Source organism: Bidens hawaiensis, unplaced genomic scaffold, assembly GCF_021521415.1.
Source record: "Bidens hawaiensis isolate Kalapana, Puna unplaced genomic scaffold, B.hawaiensis_p1.1 tig00027580_1, whole genome shotgun sequence".
Taxonomy (NCBI): Eukaryota; Viridiplantae; Streptophyta; class Magnoliopsida; order Asterales; family Asteraceae; genus Bidens; species Bidens hawaiensis.
The window spans coordinates 157,256-181,499 of NW_027494472.1; positions in this window are offsets into that span (position 1 = coordinate 157,256).

Below are 24,244 nucleotides of genomic sequence, written 5' to 3' on the forward strand. Positions count from 1 at the left end.
AATTACTTTCGCAAACTTTTGACCCAAGTCACCCAACTCATTCAACCTATTTCTGTTTAAGTCGGACATAAAATAGTAATACAACATGAATCAAACCATTCATATCCAGAATACTGAATATAACCCAAACTCATTTAGTTCATGCCAAATAATTAACTTTTATCTTGCTATGCAAACTTCCATGAATAATTAAAAATTTTAAAACTTACATGAAAGAAACAAGGGATGCCAACCACCAATTTGTATCATTGGTCTATATTTGGTGTTTTGGCAATATCAAACATTCCAGCATGAGAGGTTTTCTTTTCACCTAAAAACTCGGTTTGATTAAAAAATCGGAATTCTTAGTTATAATTGGATTTTGATCTTGTCTAAATAAACTGAACACGATTTGGTTTGGTTCAAGTTTTGGTTTTTTCTACTAAAAAGTTTGTTTAAATGCTTGTTAATACGAAGGAACTGTTACATTATTTTATCCATATTAACATCTTATTTTGCTGCACACTATGAAGCTCCAAAACTAAGGTATAAATTTTCATATTTTCTAGCTACATATCACATATGGTTTTTCGCTAACTTTGGACACAAAAAATTATATGTATTTGTTATTAATATAATTATTATTTACTGGATTTGAAAACTACCATGCCAGAGCTTTGTAATTAACTAAATTGACTAAAAAGCTGATTTAAGACGAATGAGATATCGATACTGAAAGTACTTAAACATAAGTTGTTTTGTGTTAATTTTGAAGACAAATTGCGGACAAAGTTGCAGCAGCTTGATTCTATGTAGTAGTGCCTCACTTCTTCTATGGAGATCCATATGTACCCGACACGTCATTGTCTTCCTGGTTTCCAAATCATCAATTCGTATATAACATATATGATGTTGTAACTTTATATTCAGCAATAAAAGTGCCAACAACAATCTTAGGTACCGAAACCAATGAGTATTCTCCGCCTAACAAATTAAAAAAATTGGGAAAATTTTATCAGTAAAACCAGTAAGACTTCCTGCAAGAATTTTTCATAATAAAATATTAAAATCCGAATGATATTTGATTTTTTGTATTTATTTTTTGTTTTTTGTAAATAGAAAATCAATATTTACAAATTATTACCTCTGTGGCACCATGACCCAACGCGATCGGCTCCACCTTCCCTTAACTATCCCTCGACTTTATATGTAGGCGATCCGCCTACTTAAACCTAAAAGTAAAATAACTATATCATAATCATATTTTATAAACTAACTCTCAAAAAGTTTAAAAAAATTAGAACAAAGGTCTTATGGGGTTAAGTGTTACTCGTTTTGACCAGCCCACCCAATTCGACCTATACCAACAAATTACCCATATATTTAGAATGACCCATTTCAAGTAGGGCCCATTTGATTCGTTAGGTCAAACAGGTCAAATTTTTTAAGAAATAGATAAAAGAGAGAAGTCACAAGGGTTGAAAATTACATGATGTCAAAATTTGAGTGGTTTAAAGGGTGTTTTGATCCATATTAAAAGTTATTTGTTCCATTCATCCTAGGCCCGTTGACCCATAGTCTCAGATGGCTGCAAGCGTGTTTAACTTGTCAGACACGACATGCCACAATTAAAATGGGTAACAGACACGGACACGGATTGTTTAAATAAACTGTCATTTACTTGAACATGAGCAAGGGCATGTTTAATAAGTGGGTTACACGACACAACCCATTTAAGACGATTAAATATAACCTGTTAAGAAGGCAAATGACATGACATAACCCGACCTTTTTAGAGTATCAGTTTTAGGAGTTTATTCTTGTAGAATATAATACATATATCATACACTCCATATATTGATATAATTATATTCTTTTAATAAACATGTTACAAAAGTGTCATGTAGTTGTTAACCCGCTTAACACGATTAATTGACCTGTTTTGACCCGAACCCGTTAGGACCCAGGCGTTTGCCACATTCAGAACACCATCTATCACGAGTAAACAAAAATGTACCTTAAGAAACCTGCCTCTAAATACGGATGTTGTAAACATTTGACCTTTGAAAACACAAGAATATAGTTGAGCTAATAATTTCTTTCAATTATAAATTGTGCTAAATTATTATTACCTGAAACTCCATCTATGTTGGTGGCCCGGTCCATGACTTCTTTTTTGCAATAGTTAAAATCAATTCTTCTGTAGAAAGAGTTGATACCGTTGGGCCTAGAAATTTGTGTATCAACCCTTACAAGTTAAATTTATTGATGGTGAACCTAACGGGCATCAACAGATAAAAAAACTTATTAAAAAAAGAAACGCAATGCCGGATCAACAAGGGAATTGAAACGATGTCATCTGCGCTACAACCTGATGCTTCAATCATTCGAGCTACATACTTTGTGTTGTGATTTCAATGCGAATTATACTTGAAAATGCAAAATAAAAATCTAGTCAACGTCAATGACACAGTTAAAATAACAAGGATGGGCTGCTGTGAGAATCACATCTGTCCAAATTAGCAGCCCATCACAAAGCATACATAATGCACATATATGAAGCTATTTTGTTGCAGGTTGAAATAAGTGATAGTGTAATACTTTTGGTGTTTATGATTCATATAGTGGTAATTAAATCATTACATTTACTCATATTATTAGATAGATAATAAATTTCAATGAATATAAGCATAGTTTATTAGTAACTTATTTCATGTTCCTATTTCATATTACATCAATGAAAAGGAATGGGGCAAAAAGTAGGTTTGGTAAATAAACTCTAACCTATCAGCACCTCTATTTCTATTTCTCCACCTAGTTCGTCTAACACTTTAATCAAACATGAAAACAAAAGTACCAGTAAAAGTCAAATAAAAAACAATAATCGATAAAATCTAATTTCGTTACCTTTTAGCCGTAGCTTAAATAATCCAATACTACGTGTGACTTAATTTCGATTATGAATGTAGAAGCAATATCAACCAAATTGAGAAACCACCAAACCTTCTCAAAAAAGAAACATGGCCCTTTGCTGGAAGAATCGCCAGTTCTTCAACTGCAGGGTTCCACCATGGGTCCTTCAATAATTAGCAATGGTAGTTTTGTATACAAATCAAGAAACATGGTCAAAGTCAAAAGATCAACATGGTTACATACCATAAGAAAACATTAAAAATTATAATCAAATTCAAGCCAACTCCACCCGCTTTTAAGTACATTAACAACACCTACAAGAAAAAATAACCTAGAATTTATAATTAAAAAGTAACAAAAAATTCAACCTTTATGCACCAAGACTCAAACTTGATAAAGGTAAAATAGCATTTTCACTATCTTTTTATAAGTTACGAATTCTGAAGTTTAACAACTATGCATTATGTGTATGATTACTGTTATTTATCCTCCTATGAATATCAGTATGTGTAAAAACATTAAATTAACTTTTTTAAAATAAGCGAGCAGGCTCGGGATTTTTACAAGCTGTTTTCGAGCAACATTTCAGCTCGTGAAGATAAACGAGACGATCATGCTAAGCTCGTTTACAGCCCTAGTTTTTATAAGAAAAAGAGTCGCCTTGAACTGTTTCAAGAAATGGGAGTAAAACCTAACGCAATAATAGGTAAAGTACCGTTGTTTTCCTCTTCAAACCTGCCCATTTAATTGCTCTAGCACACATCCACTTTACTCTCTTGTAAAGTGCTCTTGAGCTACTTTTCAGTTGTGTTGTCCGGAACACCAATCACAGCGCCAAAATATATGGCACATCAAGCTTCATCAGCGCCTCAACCGCTCTCGGGTGATCTTGGTTTGCGGTCCCTCCAACAAGTGCAATCTAAGTTAAAGATAAAACCGAGTTCACAAACGGCTTCTTCATGATGAGGTCAACCAGATAAAACTTAAGTTATTTAAAACTAAAATTGTACCTCAATTTATGCTACCTGAGACAAAAGTTAAAATCAACAAAATGAATACATGGATCCTAATATATTATGAACTTAAATCCTTTCCAAGGGGGCAAATAATAGCTCTGATTACCAAATTATTAGTCAATCAGAACAAACATGAAAACCCTAAGCATGAATCTTATAATTATGACTTAACTAAAATCGCAACTCATTGATGTTACCTGAGACAGAAGTGGCGCTCGACTCCTGCTACCATTCTTATTGGATTGAGCCTCGCCGGATTTAGTGTCGATTAACCTGTAGACGGAGCAATTGCAGGTAGCGGCGAACCAGTCGATGGATTTTACAATTAAATAGGCCGGGGATTGAAGGTCGCCAAAGTTGTAGGGAGCAACTGAATGAGTAAGCCAAGTAAAGTGAGAATTAAAGTCGCCTGAGGTTGATTGTAACGTCGCCGGATAGCTATCAAAGTTGCCAGAGCCCTTAATTTCACGGCATCTGAAGGAGAGAGGGTTCAGAAGTTAAAAGGGGGCCTATATGCTGTATAATGTTATTATAATTATAATAATGTTATAATGTAATAATAATAATGTAATTAGGGTGTTCATCGGATCAAATAACGGGTTATTCGGTTCGGATTGTTCGGATTTAAAAATTTTGCAACCTTATCCGAAATCCGATTTGATCCGAATTAGGGACATTCCTATCTGATCCGAATTGAATTTGGATGGATTCGGATCGGATTCGGATAATCCGAAATTATCCGAATAATCCGTATAACAAATATCCAAACCTAAGTTTTATTAAATAAACATACAAAATTGGAAAATAAAAATAAAACACTGCAAAAACAAGGAAGTTTAGTAGTTAGAGAGTATAACGACAAAGTGTTATATAACGTTTTTGTTTATGGTATGTTAGGTTGATTGAAAGAATAATGAAGTTATGATTATAAAGTTATTGTAAATATTAATGGACTTGGCTATACACACTAACAAAAAGTTATATATTCGGATTATTCGGATATCCGAATAATCTGAAATATCCGTAATTTTTTGAAATCCATATCCAAATCCGATCCGAATCCGAATTAGTTATTCGGATATTTGGATCGATCCGATCCGAATATCTGAATAAGAATTCGGATCGGATTATTTGGGTTTCGGTTTCGGTTCGGATTTCGGTTTTTTTCGGATTTCGGATTTCGGATTTCTTGAACACCCCTAATGTAATATATATATAGGCAAAGTATAGAATGAAAACCCATTTGAGTTGTGAAAACCCGCAAAAACCCTATGTAACATCTTTTTTTTTGTTACATGTAATATATGTTGTAACATTTAATACAAAACATCGAAACATTAAAAAAAATTGTTGTGCTATTTTTTAAGATTTTTTTACTAATTTTTTTATATGTTTTTAGGAGAGAGAAAAAGTTATATTTATGTTAACATTTTTTATTAACTTTAATTATGGATCACAAGGTTTAATATTTAATTAAAAACATGTGGTTGAGAATGAGTTTTTAGAGTTTTCACAACTCAAGTGGGTTTTTATTTTAACCTAACCCTATATATATATATATATATATATATATATGGGATGGTTCAAATGAAAACCATGGTTTTCTAGAAAACTATTTAAATCAATCTCAACCGTTTGTTTATTAGATCAATGGTTGATGTATTAGTGGAAATTATGTAATTAAATGAAAGCCGTTAAAAAAATATAATTAAATGAAAGCTAAAGGAGATTAATTAAAAGAATAAAGTGTAAAATCGGAAACTAAAAAACATTAACGAGTGCTATCTTTAAAGTCCTCACATACTCTCGTATTCTACCTTTTTACTTATTCTTTATCCTCTTTACAACATTGAAGGTAGAAAAATGAAAAATTCATACTCAAGTCCCGTAAAAGAATAAAGTATAAAAGAAAACATAAATTTGGGAAACCGAAAGAAAAATAAAGGTTGGAAAATCGAAAGGTTAAAAGCAACATAGCAAAATTCAAAAATGAAGTTTCCAGCTTTCTATCTCGAATTTCATAAGTTTAATTTTTATTATATTCTCCTATTTATATAAATAGTTTAAGCATTTTTCTTCTTTCTTTTTTATTTTTATTTTTTACTTGATGTTGTACATGTTATACCAAAGTTAGTGATGGTTATACATATATGTAACAATGTAGTTACACATATGTACCTATACTAAACCTACATATTCTCAAGTTAGTATATGTTTACATATATGTAGCTCTAGTATTTTTGCATTTTGGAATTCGTATGCACATATGTAAAAACTAAATTCCGAAGTTATATATATGTAAAAAACGAAGATACTTATATGTAACTTAATGATATACACATATGTAAAAACTAAATTACGAAGTTACGTATATGTAAATTACAATACACAATTAAATAGTATGACCGATGACTAAAACCCATTTAATTTATCTTTTTATATGTATTAAATAACTTCATCCAACCAATCACAAACGATATATTTAGGCTAATATTCAATTTTAATACAATAAGTAGCCTATAAAGTAAAAATACAAAGCATAATACTGTAGTTTAATATCATAACAAATATTCAATATCATGAAAAAAAATAAAAATAAAACAAACGCATTTGAAATTGGTGGTTGAAATAAAGTTAAAATGAGAGGAGGAAAATTTGTAATCAAATCATGACTCGTCTTCAACCGCTTACCTTATCTTGAACCTAACCATCTGCATGAGATGCTATCTAAATTGAGATGAATCAATTTACATCCCCTGCAACAAACTTGCATCAAGATCGGCCACTACAATCTACCGCCGCAAAAAATATTTTGCCCTCTTAACCGATTTTGACAGCCGGCGGTGGGTTCTGGACGATTTTTACCGGAGACAATGGGTATACTGTATACATATATAGGGTTAGGTTCAAATAAGAAGTTTGATTTTCCTAAGAAGGCTAGAAAGGAGGGTATTTTAGTCTAACACTTAAATATCAAAAGCAACTTAATTTAATTTCAAAAACCCACTTACATAAAACCCAATTACATATTTACTCTCTACAACCACCACCACTCCACCGCCCACCGCCACCACAACCGTCACCCACCGCCACCACCTCGCCGGAAAAGTCCGGAAAAACACAATGGAAAACACTATGAAAAACACAATGTAAAAAACACAATGGAAAAAAACACAATGAAAAAAACACAATAAAAAACACAATTGTATGACACAATGTAAAAAATACAATAGAAAAAACACAACGAAAAAAAAAACACAATGAAAAATAGTAATGTATAACACAATTTGGTAAAACACAATTTGTAAAAAACCCACTAATTGTTTTTTAAATTTTATATTACAATATGGTACTCGTATGAAAGATAAAAAGACACTCGTTATTATGGTGAATTTGCTTTTCAATAAAAACATCGTAAAAAGAGTTATGGACGCTTTAAAATGATGGGGGAATTTGGTATGCGCCTTGCATGTGGAGAGAGAAAGTCAACAAATGTGTTATTCCTTTTATGTCCTCCCCCTTCTTTCACACTTGATTTCCCACTAAACTAATCTCAACCCGTCATATTCAAAATCAATGGACAAGATTACTTCTTATCCTTCCTATAAAAACTATACTTCCTATTATAACCTAACCCTCCATATATATATACACAAATATTTGGACGTCGGTTTGATATTACTTTGCGAAATCTTGTTATGTTTTTTAAAAAGATTTGGTTTTTGTAACAGGTGGCAAAATCTTATTATTTCTATACATACATAGTTATAATTATTATTAATATTCTTATACATACACACTTCTTATTCAAACTAGTGTTTGTTTATCTTTTTCATATATATATATATATATATATATATATATATATGGGAGGGATATTTTGAAAACCATGTTTAGTTTTAAGAACTTAAGAATTCAATTCTTGGCCACACATTTAATTAAATGGATTGGAATATGTGGTTGACATTAAATATGACCAAAAAGTCAAAGTAGAAAAGAGAATAAAGATGTAAGTGATTACAGTAACTTTTACGTCCGTTACAAATGTGTAAAAAGTCAACTCGGTGCGTAAAAAATTCTGTAATTTTTTTACGTATATGTAAACTACATATATTACGCATGTGTAAAAAAAATCAAAAAAAAATCGTTACACTGAGTTCTTTCGAGTTCTTAAAACTCAAAGGGGTTCTCATTTGAAATCTCCCCTATATATATAGGTTAATGGGGAAAAATAAAAGTTTATAGACAAGAAAACACAAGCCGAGGGTTCGGTTTAATCACAATCCAATGATATATATGTAATATAATAATCAAAACCTATTAAAAAGGAGTTGTAAAAAATAAAAACCCAAAAACCGGTCCAAAGGAGACTCAAACCCGGGTCCCTGGGCTACTTAGGGACTTGCTACAAAGCACACCAGCCAATTGAGCTGGCTTGTTAATTTGTAATTGAGATGGAACAATAATAATTTAATCTGACCCTCCAGCTAATCCCAAGTCCATAACAAACCCTAATCAAATGAAACCCAAAATTGAAGATCGATTGCCCTTTGTCAATCGAAATTGATAGAGGGCTTTTGTTGACAACTGAAATCCGATCAAAATGCACTAATTAATTACCTGGTTTGATAAAGGATAGAACGAAAATGGCATACTAGGGTTTCGGCTAAAATCGTGAATCAAAACTGTATTATAACTACTTCTTTGATGCAATTGGCACAAGGTTTAGTGTCGGGATGCTGTTAAGAGTGTGAGTAACCAGTTAATTTGATTTTGGTTCAATATTTATAGCGAAATGAGTCCCCTAAGAGCCGCGGTTTAGCTAGCGTGCATATGGATTTAATTAGCTGTTAATATGCAATTAAAGCTGCGATTGAAAGCGTGAAACACCAATTAACGATTTGGTATGGCCAAAACCCGTGATTTTCGGCTATTTTCAAGGATCAAAGGTCAAAGAAAGGGTGGGGGGCTGCTGTCGTGACGAGACAAAAGAGAAGAGGGGAAAAAATAGAAGTTTGGGTGTTTGGCAGGTTTGCCCCCTAATGCTTGGAATGGTTTAAATCTTGATATAACTTGATGAACTTAACATATACTAACAATGAGACAAAGATTTTATAAAATCATATAAAAAATAAAATGGGTCGGGTTTTAGATTTTTTTTAAATAACGAATGTTATAGTATTCACAACTTTTTGGGAATTTCGTCCCAAAATTAAATAAAAAACCATATCATAAAGGGAGGAATAAGTTCCAAGAGAGAAATCATTTTTTTTAAATTTAAAAATAACACAGATTTTTAAGTAACTAAGATAACGCTACAAATGGAAAATATGATAAGGACACATATATATAGGATATACCAGCGGCGTATCCACAATGCCCTTATCACATCAATATTTGTATCTTTACCCAAATCACCCTAGGTTCTGGGTTATAGAGCACAACCGTAATCACTATGAGTCCCATGCGAGGATTTTGATAATTATGCATGCACTCATAATTATTTAGATCGTCACATAATGCACATAGTTCGTCCCGTTGCGTGGGTTCGAAAACAAGGTACAATAAACTTTTTAAATCAAATATTTGTGGAATTATTTGATCAAGAGAAAAGAAACTAAATAAATACGTGGAATCTGTTGGCCATGAATAACTAGTAAATTAACTTTGAAAAATATACGAAGTTGTCGAAGTTAACCATTGAAAGTAATAATAACAAAAAAAATGAATTAAATGGAGGAAATTTTGAAGTTAGATAAGTAATTACACAATCAATGTATAGAATACTTGCGATGGCAATGCAATTCCCACAACAAACGAATCACATGATTAAAAAAATATAATAATAAACGAGGCTTGAAGTCATGATTATAAAAATCGGATGAGAAAAGGGTACCATGAGAATGAGGTGAGTTTTGGGTAGTCATGTATTAAATTATCAAATAAAATTTGTACATATGACCTCTATTAGATAACTATGTACAACACATGTTCATACCCAATTTCTAAAACAACAGGTTTGTAGGAAATCGGTCATAGGTAGTTCATGATACAAATATGGTTCTATTAGATAATCATGCACATCACCATGCACATAGTCCCGGTAAATAACCAGTCATAGACCACTTGAAATTTGGTAATAAATTGCATAGCAATAAATAGTGTACTAAAAGACATAATAGAAATAGATGAGAGATTGAATTCAATTATAAATAACCATGATTCTCATTTATTAATGAAACTTTATTTAATTATTCCTAACAAAACTTGGGATTAAATAAAGTCATTACATTGGGTATAAAATAGAAAGAAAAAAACAAACGTCACTTGTGTAGCATGTATTCTTGAAAGGTGAGGCTTAGACTTGGGAACTGTTGATGTAACATACCTGTTCTTGAGTACCTTGAGCAACTTGGTGAACTTGAGGTTGGTTGGGTGGGTTTTGGTTGGCTTGGGTATTGGGAATAGGTTGGGCTTGAATTGCTTGAATGGGTTGGGCTTGCATTGGTTGAGGTTGATTCACGTAGGCTTGGTTGAATTGGGCTTGGGTAGAATTGGTTGGATAAGGTTGGGCTTGATAAGCTTGATATTGAGTGGCTGGGGCTGGGTAGGATTGACTTTGGATTATGTATGCAAGTCTTGGGCATGCATTGCGAAAATGACTAGGATGTTCACAATTGTAGAAGGCTCTAATAGTTAATGGTGTTTGAGTAAACGGTTGAGCATAAGGTAGAGCTTGGGGTTGGGTAAGAGGTGAGGTAAATTGTTGAATCATGGGTTGGTTGAGTTCGCGACATGTGGTAAAGAGGTGACCAAAACTACCGCAATGAGTGCATTGACGACACTTGAGATTAGGCGAATGGTGGAATTTACACGTATCACATAAAGGGTGGGGTCCTGTGTAGGGCTTCATGGTGGGTTGGGCTTGCTGGGCTTGCGATTGAGCCAAGACATAGTTTTAGGAATTTAACTTTCTTTTGTTGTTACGGTAATGGGGTGAGTTGTCGTTGTTGTGTTTGGAGGATTCGGGCTTAGAGTATTCGGTCTTGGATTCTTTAGCAGGCTCGGATGCGGGCTTATCATTGGGCTCTTTGGATTTCTTCCGTGTCAATGTCCCGGCCTTAACGTGGTTCTCGATGAGGGTGCCGAATAGGGTAATAGCATCGTGAAGATCCTTCGGGTCACGACTTAGGACGGAATCTTGGATTTGCATTGGCACACCCATGACGCACTTGTCAATGGCATGCTCCAAGGGAGTGGCCATGTGTGGGATGAGGAGGCTCAATTCATGGAATCGGTTGTTGTATGACACATAGTCGCCACCTTCTTGTTTTAAATTCCAAAACTCTTCTTCCAACTTTTGGAGCTCATATTTCGGGAAAAAAATCCTTGTGCATGAGTTTCTTAAGGTCGTCCCATGGCAAGGCCATGGCAACCTCAGCTCCAAGGGCTTTCTTTTTGCTATTCCACCAAGTAAGGGCACTCAATTTGAAAACGCTTGAGGCGTATGTGGTCTTATTTTCTTCCGGGCACGCACAATGGAGGAACACGCTTTCCATGTGCTCAAACCATTAGAGAAGGGTTGTAGCACCCTCAGTCCCAAAGTAGTCGGTCGGGTTAGCATTCGTAAATTGCTTGAATGAGCAAGCAGTTGGGTTTGGGTTTACGAAAGCATTAGTAGTGGCATTCATGATTTGGAGTTGAGAGATGAGTATTAGGAGGGCTTCCACGATTCCTTTCGTAATGCGAGACGACATACTATGGCCAGAGTTGCCCGTGCGACGGTTACGGTTGATGAGGCGGGAGGAAGACATGCTACAAGGACGAAATTTTGAAAAATTCATTAGGTTTTGATATAAATTGCAAAATTTTGAGTTTGTGAAAATTCATGAGGGTACAACATAAAGGTAGCGTTTTATATGCATGAATGAGAGGTGGAATGGAATAGACCATTATGATGGAATGAAAAAAAATGTGTTTGGTTGGTCAATGGAATGGAATTACCCATTACCATGTCCATTTCATTCCCTCTAAAATACCCCAAATTCATTCCATCCACCCCCCCTGTTTTTTTTTCATTCCATCCACTTTCACACTATGTCACCTCCACCACCCTCTCACCACTATTACCTATTGCCCTCTCACCACCCACCACCACCGCCCGTCACCACCCACCACCGCCACCTGCCACCACCACCACCACCCTCCTTCGCCGCCCATCACCACCACCACCCACCTCCGCCGCCGCCACCCGCCACCACCTACCAGCGCCGCTCACCACTGCCACCACCAACCATCGCTCCCGCCATCACCACCACCGACCACTACCGTCGCCACCACCACCCACTATTAGCACCAACTGCCACCACTAACAATCGCTCCTGGCTCCCGTCCATCGCCACCGCCTCCCACCACCATTTTTACTCGCCGCCCATCGCTACCGCCACCCACCACCACCATCCCACCGCCACTCACTACCATTTTTATTTTATTCCAGCTTTTCTAGCTTATCAGAAAATAAAGAATAATAATTCATTTCATTCCCGCATGGTAACCAAACATGTCAATAGAATGGTAATTATCCATTACATTACCTCGTCCAGTCCATTACCTTGTTCATTCTATTCCATCGCCCATTCCATTACCCCATACCAAGCACACGCAACATTTTCTTTTATTAGACTTAACTTGAAGTATTGACAAAATTGATAATTAAATTAAATAGTAAAACTTAAACGGTGGGTTGAGATGTACATGAAAATAATCATTCATAATGAAATCAAAATTTTAAACCAAAAAAAGAAAACAAAATTCATCGTTGAAATATCCATGCATCACCATGGCTTAATTTTCCAACAACAGATTTAAAATTGATTGAAATCAAGATAAGGGCGTTGAGATGAATGGTTGGAGTATCCATGTTTCACCATGGCTTTTCCCACCAATTATTTCAACTAAAACATCATAAGGAAAAACCGAGTTTAGCTACGTATCACCGTGAATTCGGTTATGATTTAAGGATGTGATCGTCACATGACCAAGATTGATACAATGAGGGTAGTAGATTCGTGAATGTTTGGTGTGATTGGCTTTGGCTTAACAAGTTTCACACTCACAACTCACCCTCCAGGAAGGCAACCAGGTCTCGCGGCTGATCGAGATTTGTGCGCATCGCACTTCCTTATGCTCGCAAGCCTTAGCGTCAAGGGATGGCTGTACAGGTGTGTCCCCCTTATAGTTACTACGTACCCGTTACTCGAATCATCCTCATGAAGAGAGGAGTAAAAATGGTGGGAATTCTTAAGGAATTTCCCAATTTTAAAATAATAACTAGGGAAAATAATTTTGAGAGTGAGGCGTAGCCTCAGAATTGTGTGTGCTTTGTGTACAAGAGTAATATAAAATCATTAAATAATATTTAAGCTACCGCAATCAATCATATAAATTAGGGTGCAAACACGTAAAGACATATCACGTACAGGGACCCTAAGCATGCTACTAGGTCGTTCTATCTAACCACCTATCTTATAGCCTTCGTCTATGATACCAATCTGTCACACCCCGACCAAAGGCAGCTGAACATGTCGGGGCGTAACGTATTGATTAGACAGTAGCTCAAAAGACACTATTTAAAGAAAAAATAATTATTTAATTTCATTAACATTAAACATGTACACAAATTCAATAAGTAGAACTAATACATCATAATTGTAATTTGAATTAAATGTCATAAGGCAAAAACTAGTCTCTTCGATCTTGAACAACATCAAATACTTGTACCTGTAGCATGTATGAAAATAAAATTTGTCAACACGAATGTTGGTGAGAATCCATAAGTTTTGGTTTTATATATATACGTAGGTAAATCACAATTCAAATGTAAATGTGAGCATTACAAAACTTATGAAAATGTAAGCAACTAAATAGATGTGGACCCGTTCCTATTGATACAAAATCAATGTACTTTGGTAAATGTATGATCATACTAGATGAGAATAGATGAGTATGAGATATCAACCACCAAACATAAAATAAACACTTAAGCACATAGAGCATAATCATAAAGCATGCAACAATCACACATAAACATAAATTGAATTGTGTTTTGAATAGATGAGGAAATAAAATATGAGTAGAGTTAATAAGGTATACATGCTACCCCCAAAATATAAAAGATGGAAAAGTGGGGTATGTAAACTCACCTTGACGAGTGGGTTAACGAAGATGAGATGACGATAAAGTTAAGATAAAAGCGGTTGAGTTTCTCGGGATACGTCGACAAAAGTTCCTAGTTGTTAACGATAATACAAATTAATTATAACGAAATAATTGCAACTACAAGACTTATGACGGATTTGGGTTTTGATAGGGTTTAAGTAAGAATTTCAATTATAATATTATTATTTATTTGTAAATAGTATAAGAAAGCTAGAGAGCATAAATTAACTAAAATAAAGCAATTTTATGTAACGGTAATAATGTTTAAAAAGGATCTGGGGTCTCTTAAGGTTTGAACCATTATTATTAATATTATTATCATTATTATTATTATTATTATTATTATTATTTTTATTATTATTATATTATATTATTATTTGCATTTCGGTTTGATTTTCAAATGAAAAAAATAAATATTTATTGTTGATATGATAATAATAAATATCTATATATATAATACTAGCAAAGAGCCCGCGATTCGCGGCGAGTGTAAACCATGAAGCCAAACCGGAATCAATTTGTTGGTTTGGTTTGGTTTAATTTTGAACAGTTCGGTTTCAGAAAGCTTCTGCCTCCAAGATACATGGTGCAACATTCATAAGTTCTTTGAAAAAAATATAGCATGTCTGCAATATTTTCATTAATCTTTAAAACCCCTAAAAACAAACATTATTTATTGGAAATCATAATAACTAATGACAGCAATTACGCGACCCCTCTGATTGTGTTCGCATGCTACTGCCCATGACCTAACCTTAGGTTTCCTCTTCGCACGTCCAACTGTCAAACCTCGCTTAAATCATTCAGCCATCTGCCCAAAGCCTTTTCCCATAACATACTAAAATGAGCATTAAAAATTCAAAACTTATCTTCGAAAGTTTAGAAAAAGCCTTGTGAAGCCGATGCCTTTTGTCATCCCCAGGTATATCATTCAATGTGCAGGTATACCAACGTTCACCGATTTTTCAGATGATTGTTGTCCGGATTACACATGGGGCCACCCAAATTAAAACGTCCCAAAGGCTCACCTAGCTGCTAAAAAATAGCATGCCCAGATAATTTTAATGGTAAATATGAATCATATATATTTACAATGCCAATAGCTTCAATTTTAATTTATCAATTGAGGGAACCTATATTATATATAAGTTAAGGTGCTCAAGAGATCATAAAATAATAACTGACTAAAAGAAATTAAAAAAGGACCAATTAGCTAATTCAAATGGTGTCAAATAATAAAATAATAACTGACTTTTCTTTTAATTGGTCCTTTTTTTATCATTATAAATTAAGGTGCTCAAGAGATCATAAAATAATAACTGACTAAAAGAAATTAATTTATCACGGGACATTATTTGACTTTTCTTTTAAGAGCATTACCGTTAAAACTAAAAGGACCAATTAGCTAATTCAAATGCTCTGGCTTGATTCCTTGATATGGGTTCAAGGCAGTAAGGGGGTGAACCCGGCCAGGTATGACATACGTCAACCCAAGGTCATTGACAAATCAAGCCAGGTAACAAATCATATAGAAAGGAATTTGATTTAAATTCTTTCCAAAAAGTTGTTAAATTAACCTAATCAATAATCCATCAAATTCAACTTAAATAGTAGGTTAGCAACCAACTGATTTGAAAATGTTTGTACAATATCAAATTGCTTTTAATTAATAAAAGCATTGATGACTTAAAGAAAAAAAATAGGGGATATTGAATGAAGAAACCGCTAGTAATATAGCAGTGTTTAATATTTTTTTTGTTTTCTAATTTTTCCCTCCACTCCTTAGCATCAGATGTTATACAATATGCATAAGGATATTAACATTCTTAGAAGAAAAAGTTCTTAACATGATCCTGCCTCATGCTTTATAATGTAGTATAGATAAAAGTGTAACACGTTTACCTTCACTTTTACTTTCAAACCTCGAAAGATGCATGGACAAATCCACGGTTTTCTAGCTTGTGTTGCTTTTGCATCACCGTTTAGCTAACCATTATGCTGTTTCAACATGCAAAAGGGCAAGCAAGTAGAAAAAATAATACTGATTTATGAGAATATCCTCTATTTTTAAATGAGCCGTGTCTAATACACTAACATTTACGCGCTTCAAATAAAAATGTGTTCCCATTGTTCTCATTCAAATATGGTTTCTAGTCTACTATACAGGCCGGGCCTAGTTATTTAAAGTTTCACATAATCTTTCATCTGATCTCTTTCTTTTGTCGTATTAACCTAGACAATGCAAAATGTGCGGGCCTGGTAATAGGGTAAAACAAGTCATTTTAGTCAATATGTTATCTAGGAAAAGGTAAATTACAAAAAATATAAAAAATGGTAATCTAGCACATTATTCCATATGAGTCTTCTACATCTATATTGTGAAAATACTAATATGCAGTGTTGTTTTAGGGTAGTTCAAACCTATACCTAAGTAGGGGTGTAAACGAGCCAACACGGAATGTGCTACTGGAACGGCCTGCAAAAAAACACAATACCCTTTACATAAAGTATTGCACAAACTCACAAAGTATTAGACAAGCACAAGTTAAGCCGGAGAAGTTATCAAGCCCGTTGGACCACCATTTCACTTGATAAATACTAGTACAGAGATGCCGTAACAAATATAATAGCATTTTCATGAAGAGTAATACCAACAATGATGTATATGATCAATTAACAAGGTGCAGATAAATAGCAAAATTCTTCTTTTCAAAATTAGGAGTGTCCAAGCAAAATGTGTCAACTTTGTGTACTTAATATGAAAGAAGAGGTTTTCAAATAAGCTTGTACCATACAGCCACAGCACATTATTCTGACTAGAGGTGCACAAACCGGTTTTTTAAAAAAAACCGGTTCGGTTATTAACCGGACCGGTTTTTTTTGGCCCGGAAAAAAACCGGTTCGGTTAATAACCGGACCGGTTAATAACCGGACCGGTTAATAACCGGTTTTTTTCTGTCAAAACCCTAACCGGTCTAACCGGTTAGGACCGGTTTAGAAACCGGTTAATAAACCGGTTTTTTTATTAACCGGTTTTTTAATAACCGGTTTTTAGGTTAACCGGTTTTTTTTTTTTTTTTTAGTTTTTAAATTTCGCGGTTTCAAATACGAATATTTGTTTTTTATATTTTGTACTTAATGAAGACCATTATTTTTTCACAGTATAAACAAACCGGTAACTACAAGGCAAACCGGTAACTACAAGGCAAAACGGACTGACCGAAGCCATTCTTTGCTTTCGTTGTTAGGGTTCTTTGGTTGGAAGATGAGTATGAGTGTGTGTTGGTGAATGTGTTTTCAACAAACCAAAGATTAAAAACACATAACTTTCATTTATAGTTTTTATATTAAAAATACAAACATTAAATCGTTATCGCATATTTGTAACTCAAAAATACAAACATTAAATCATTAACACTGAAGAAATCTCTGCCAAGAACTGTTGTTCATGATTTAACTAAAAAATACAAACATTAAATCGTGAACTAGCAGATGCTCCTTTTGTTCCCAATCGCAGTTTGTTCATGATTTGCCTCCATGTTTGCTGTTTCTTTAACTAAATTAGAAAAATCCAAATCAACAAGTAAATAAGAGCACATATTAGGAAAAAGAATGCTTAGACACGATTACATGAACAACTTGCTGTTTCTTACTCATGATTTGCCTCCATGTTTGCTGTTTCTTTAACTAATTTTCTTCGCTACCCGATCCCGAGCTATTTCTTAGGTAATCGTCGTACGCGGCTTCTTCATCGGTCATTGGTTGAGTGTGTCCTTCATTGACCTCGTCTTCATACAAGCCCGCTTCATACTCCATTTCCCCCTCGAGTGAGCGTTGATGTTGTGCCCTATCTAAAGAGTCCAAGTAATCCTTGTAGCAAATCGACATCTCTATAGCTGGTGCAGTGAGTCGAGTCCTCCTAATCGATATAACCCTGCCAGAAACAGAAAAAGCAGACTCCGAAGCTACCGTGGAAGCTTGGACCGTTAGTAAATCTTTGGCCATGGCGGCGAGGATCGGAAACTCATCATCCTTACCTCTCCACCAAGCCAGCAAATCAAGACTTCTAAATTCATCCGGAGTCATGTGTTTCACAAAGTTGGTACCACCATACCTTCCAAGTTCACTGCTTGGGGTGTTTACCTTTTGACGTTTACCGGCGTCTTCCCAAATCATGTGGTACATCCCCATTTCAAGGTCGGTTTGGGATTGGGATTGGGCAACAGCTCTTAACGAGTCATGAATTTGGGAAGACGACCCGTATTTTGTAAGGTAGACATCATACATGTTTGACAAGGTGGTGTTGAAAGCATTCTTTAAAGTTTGGCTATAATAGGGGTTTTGATCGTCATTTAACCCTAGCTCATCACAAATTTTTTCTATTAAAGCTTCAACACCACCAACATTGATGCAAGGGTTTAACGCAGCAGCACATGTCAAAACAGCGGGTAGTTCTTGAAAATATTTTATAAATTTTTCTTTCATTTTTACACACATATCAAAATAAGGTGCACCCCTACAATGAAGTTCACTCAACTTTGTGCACATGACAGCAATTTTTGGTAAAGCAATGGGGCTTGTTGGATAGTAAACCCCGGATAAACTAGTTGTGCAAGATTTAAAAATTTGAAGGACCTCCGTAACGATCTCAATCAATAACCAGTTTCTAGGATCGTACGGTGCACATTTACCCCTACTTGACAAAATTTGATGAAACGCAATTAATGATTCTTTTTGTTGGATGGCTTTCTCAAACATATTACAAGTCGAGTTCCATCTTGTTGGACAATCCCAATTTGGCCCCAACCATTGACAATTAGCTTCTACACAAAATTTTTTGTATCTTGAAAATGTTTTATTGTTGCTAAAAACATCTCGTAACATTCTTTTAAAATTGTTTCTTTGTGTTTCGATCACGTTTAACCCATCTTGCACGGCCAAGTTGATAATATGTGCAATGCATCGGCTATGAAAAAATGCTCCATCACAAATACGTTTATACTTTAATTTTAAATGGCCAACCGCGGCCGTATTGTTGGACGCGTTATCAAACGAAATTGAAAAGATTTTATGTTCAATCTTGTATTGTTGAATAACTTTATCCAAGATTTGAAAAATATTTCTACCCGTGTGCGGGTAATCAAAAAATTGAAACGCAACGGTTCGTTTCATCATTTGCCACGACTCGGGGTCAACCCAATGAGCCGTCACACAAATGTATGAGTCGGGCGAACCATGAGGTACCGACCACACATCCGTTGTTAAGTTTACACCAGTTTGTAAGTTTGAAAAGTATGAAATTAGTTCGGATTTAGCGTTTTTCCATGCTTTAAGACAATCTCTTCTAAGGGTTGAACGACTTACGTGTTGGTAGCGTGGTTGAACATAGTTTTGCATCATCTCCGTGAATTGAGGGTTGTCGAAGTGGTTGAAAGGAAGTGTTTGTTGAATCACAAAGTTTGAAAACTGTTGACGTACCGCTTCAACGTCGTACGTAAACACCGCTCCTTGATTCGTCATCTCCGGCTGCGAACTACTTCCCGATTCGTCCTTCAAGGCCTTGCAAAAGGGCCTTTGTACATGCGCTTTTAAAGTGGAGTTTGCATCTTTGCCATAAAACTTCAAACAATGTTTGCATCGAGCTTTTTGGCTACCGTTAGACATTTCGCATAGGTCGAAATGTTGCCAAACATCATGGTTTCGTTTCGTGGGGATGACCCGAACGACCGTTTCTCCCGTGTTCGAGGCACCCATGTTGACGGATGAAGCAGCACTTTGGGAGGCCATGATAATCGACTACGAAATAAGAGTGGTATACTCGAGTATGAAATAAACGACTACGAAATAAGAGCGTATGGAGTGGTAATGTGGTATAATTGAGCGTGAGATAACAAAATAATCGCGTATGAAATAAACGTTTAGAGCGTTTGGAGTTGTATAATCGAGTGTGATCTAACCAATACCCAACCTAAACTATATATAGATGTTTGTGGGGGTAAAATGGTAAAAAAAAAAACGGTCAAAAAAAAAAACGGGCATATAGCCGTTATACAACGTTCAAAAACCGGTTTTTAGCCGGTTAACCGGTTATGGAGAAACCGGTTAACCGGTTTTTCCACAACGGTCAAAAACCGGTTTTTTTATTAACCGGTTAACCGGTTTTTCCATAACCGGTTAATAAAAAAAACCGGTTTTTCCATTAACCGGTTCGTTAACCGGTTTTGGATCTAGAACTTGTAACCGAAAGACGAACCGGCGGTTTGTAAACCGGTCAAACCGGTTTTTAAAAAACCGGTTTTTGTAAAAACCGGTTTCCGGTTTAAACCGGTAAACCGGTTCCCCAACCGGTTTTTTTGACCATCTCTAATTCTGACCCATTCATATTCTTATACCAAGTTTTAATTAAAAATATATCTAAGAGCATTCTCATCCAACCCCTCATATTATGTGAGGGGTTTTTTTATAATTTAGAGAGTGATTTACGATGTTGTGAGTGAAGGGTTTTTATATTTTAGAAAAAGTAGTTATTTTTTTATATATTTGAAAAGTTACTGTTCATCCCCTATAATTTTTTAATATATTTTGAAAGTGGTTGTGAGTGAAGGAAAGGGAAAAGGTAATGATAAAATGTATAAAAAATATTATTTAATTGAAATGGAGAGAGAAAATAAAGTGAGTTTTAGTGTAATTTTTGGTTTGAAGATAGAGAATGAGATGAAAATGCTCTAAAGTAAACCACATGTTCAATAGTATAATTGAAGCAAATGACATCCACAAAACAAATCACAAAACATTTGCATGATCAAGAGAGGTAATTTAGTGTCAATGTTTGAGTTAGACCAAAAGCATTAATGAGTTTGACAAATCCTTGAAACATGAAGACAAACCTAAATCAAAAACATAAATAATATTCGGATTTTGAACTTTCTGCACACATCAACAAACTGATAATCATTTGACATAAGTCAATAATTAATTTCAAAAATAAACACAAATTCACCTTGCATCTTTGCTAAATACAAAACAAAATGTGCACCCATCGTCGGTGAAGCTAAACATGCCCCTGATGTGTCGCTCATATCAAATTGATAAAAACCACAACCTTACAAATAACCCATCACCAAATCAATAAAAATTAAGAACGTAAATCGTATGAATTGGAATTGATTATTGATGGTGCAGAGCAAAACCCTTGTTCGGTAACGACGACATTGAGAAAACCTGTGAATTAAGAACATAAATCGACCAACTTTTTTCAAATTAATAACACAAATCAACCCTAAAAGCTTAGGACAAAATACCTGTATGTGTTGTTGTTCGGTGGAAACGGACCGTGGCATGTTTTGGTGGTTTCACGTGGCTGCAGTGGTGGTCGATTGAGGTCGTTTGAAGCAAAAGGATTGAACGATGAGGACTTAACTACACGCCTGTTCAATTGAATGAGGGTAATTGAAACTGATCCTTGGTTTAATTATGGGAGGCTACTTTAATCGTCGGGCATAGGGACAGTCTCCGGCTGAGTTATGTGGCCGGTGGGCATGGGGCATTTAATTTAACGGTGTCTCCAAGTGAGAGAATGAATTAGATGTAAATTACCATATTGTCCATCTAATTTGTTTTATAGATAATAAAGATAAAGATAATGGGAAAGTTGAACGAAAATTTATTTGACTAACTAATAGTTCAGTTTATTAAGCGAGTAAAAATATTATATTAGATCTTTAAATTGAGGAAAATATAAATTTATAAATATATATGATTTTGCATATATACGTGAATCGAAAAGTTAAGCCTAAAAGCTTAGGACAACATTGAGAAAACCTGTGAATTTTCAAATTAATAACACAAATCAACCCTAAAAGCTTAGGACAAAATACCTGTATGTGTTGTTGTTCAATGGAAACAGGCCGTGGCACGTTTTGGTGGTTTCACGTGGCTGCAGTGGTGGTCGATTGAGGCCGTTTGAAGCAAAAGGGTTGAACGATGAGCACTTAACTACACGCCTGTTCAATTAAATGAGGGCAATTGAAACTGATCATTGGTTTAATTATGGGAGGCTACTTTAATCGTCGGGCATAGGGACAGTCTCCGGCTGAGTTATATGGCCGGCAGGCATGGGGCATTTAATTTAACGGTGTCTCCAAGTGAGAGAATGAATTAGATGTAAATTACCATATTGTCCATCTAATTTGTTTTATAGATAATAAAGATAAAGATAATGGGAAAGTTGAACGAAAATTTATTTGACTAGCTAATAATTCGGTTTATTAAGCGAGTAAAAATATTATATTAGATTTTTAAATTGAGGAAAATATAAATTTATAAATATATATGATTTTGCATATATACGTGAATCGAAAAGTTAAGCCTAAAAGCTTAGGACAACATTGAGAAAACCTGTGAATTTTCAAATTAATAACACAAATCAATTCTAAAAGCTTAGGACAAAATACCTGTATGTGTTGTTGTTCGGTGGAAACGGGCCGTGGCACGTTTTGGTGGTTTCACGTGGCTGCAGTGGTGGTCGATTAAGGCCGTTTGAAGCAAAAGGATTGAACGATAAGGACTTAACTACACGCATGTTCAGTTGAATAAGGCAATTGAAACTGATCATTGGTTTAATTATGGGAGGCTACTTTAATCGTCGGGCATAGGGACAGTCTCCGGCTGAGTTATGTGGCCGGCGGGCATGGGGCATTTAATTTAACGGTGTCTCCAAGTGAGAGAATGAATTAGATGTAAATTACCATATTGTCCATCTAATTTGTTTTATAGATAATAAAGATAAAGATAATGGGAAAGTTGAACGAAAATTTATTTGACTAGCTAATAGTTCGGTTTATTAAGCGAGTAAAAATATTATATTAGATCTTTAAATTGACCTAAAAACCCCTCTCCAAAATCTTTCGTGGTTGTAACGTAAGTGTTTTATAGATAAGTGGCAGTGGTGAGAGCATCCGACCAAAAAGATTTTGGGGTTTTCGAATCAATTAGGAGGGCCCGGGTTGTTTCTAAGAGAATGTGGTTTTTTCGTTTGACTGTCCCATTTTGTTCGGGGGTGTGGGAACAAGATGTTTGGTGATTACTTCTTTTACTTGACAAAATTGTGTCATTGCAGTATTAACGAATATCCCCCATTATCCGATCGAAGAATGTGAATGTTGATTTTAAACTGTGTTTGTACCATAGCATACAAATTAGTAAACTTTTCAAAAACTTGAGAGTTATGTTTTAGAAAATAAATACATGTCATACGAGTGCAGTCATCAACGAAAAGAACGAAAAAACAGAAATTTTGCCCACCAATAACTTCTGCCGGTCCCCATACGTCCGAATGGATAAGGGAAAAAGGTAAATCAACTTTCGTGTTATTTGGTTTAAACGTATGCCTATGACTTTTAGCCAAAAACAAGCTTCACAGTTTATTGTTTCATTTAAAGAAATAATTTTGGAAATAGGAGATGTAAGTAACCGATAGATGGGTGACCCAGTCGCCTATGCCATAAGCAAGCTTCTCGGTCCATAGTTCCATGAGCTAGCATCATAGTACCATGTCGAGTCACTTCATCCACATAATACAATCCTTGACGTTTAGTGCCCCGCCCAATAATCACTCCCGTCATTATGTCTTATAAAATGCAAAAAGTAGGGTGCATTAATACTGAACAATTTAACTTCTTCATAACATGACTTATAGATAACAATTTATGTGACAAAGACGGGACATAAAGACAATTTGAAAGTTTTAAAGTCGGGGAAATTTCTATAGTTCTGCCCCCCTTTACGGGAACTATACCCCCATTTGCAGTTTTAATGTGGTTAATCTTGGGTTTAGAATTTGAAATCATGTATGATAATGCAAAAGTCATGGTGTCGGTGGCTCCACAATCAAATATCCATGAATTTTCTAAATTTTCACATGTTTTAGCCATGTTAACTTGCCCAATGGGTTCTAAGATCCCCTTCTCGGTCCTAAACCCGCTCATATATTGATTATTTTTGTAAAAACTGAATCTTGAGGGGCCTTATTAGATAAAGTTGAACTCGGTTGGGGTTTTCAAACATGTATTGACCAGTATCGTAATTAACAGATTCATTAAGGGGTTTATCTAACATTT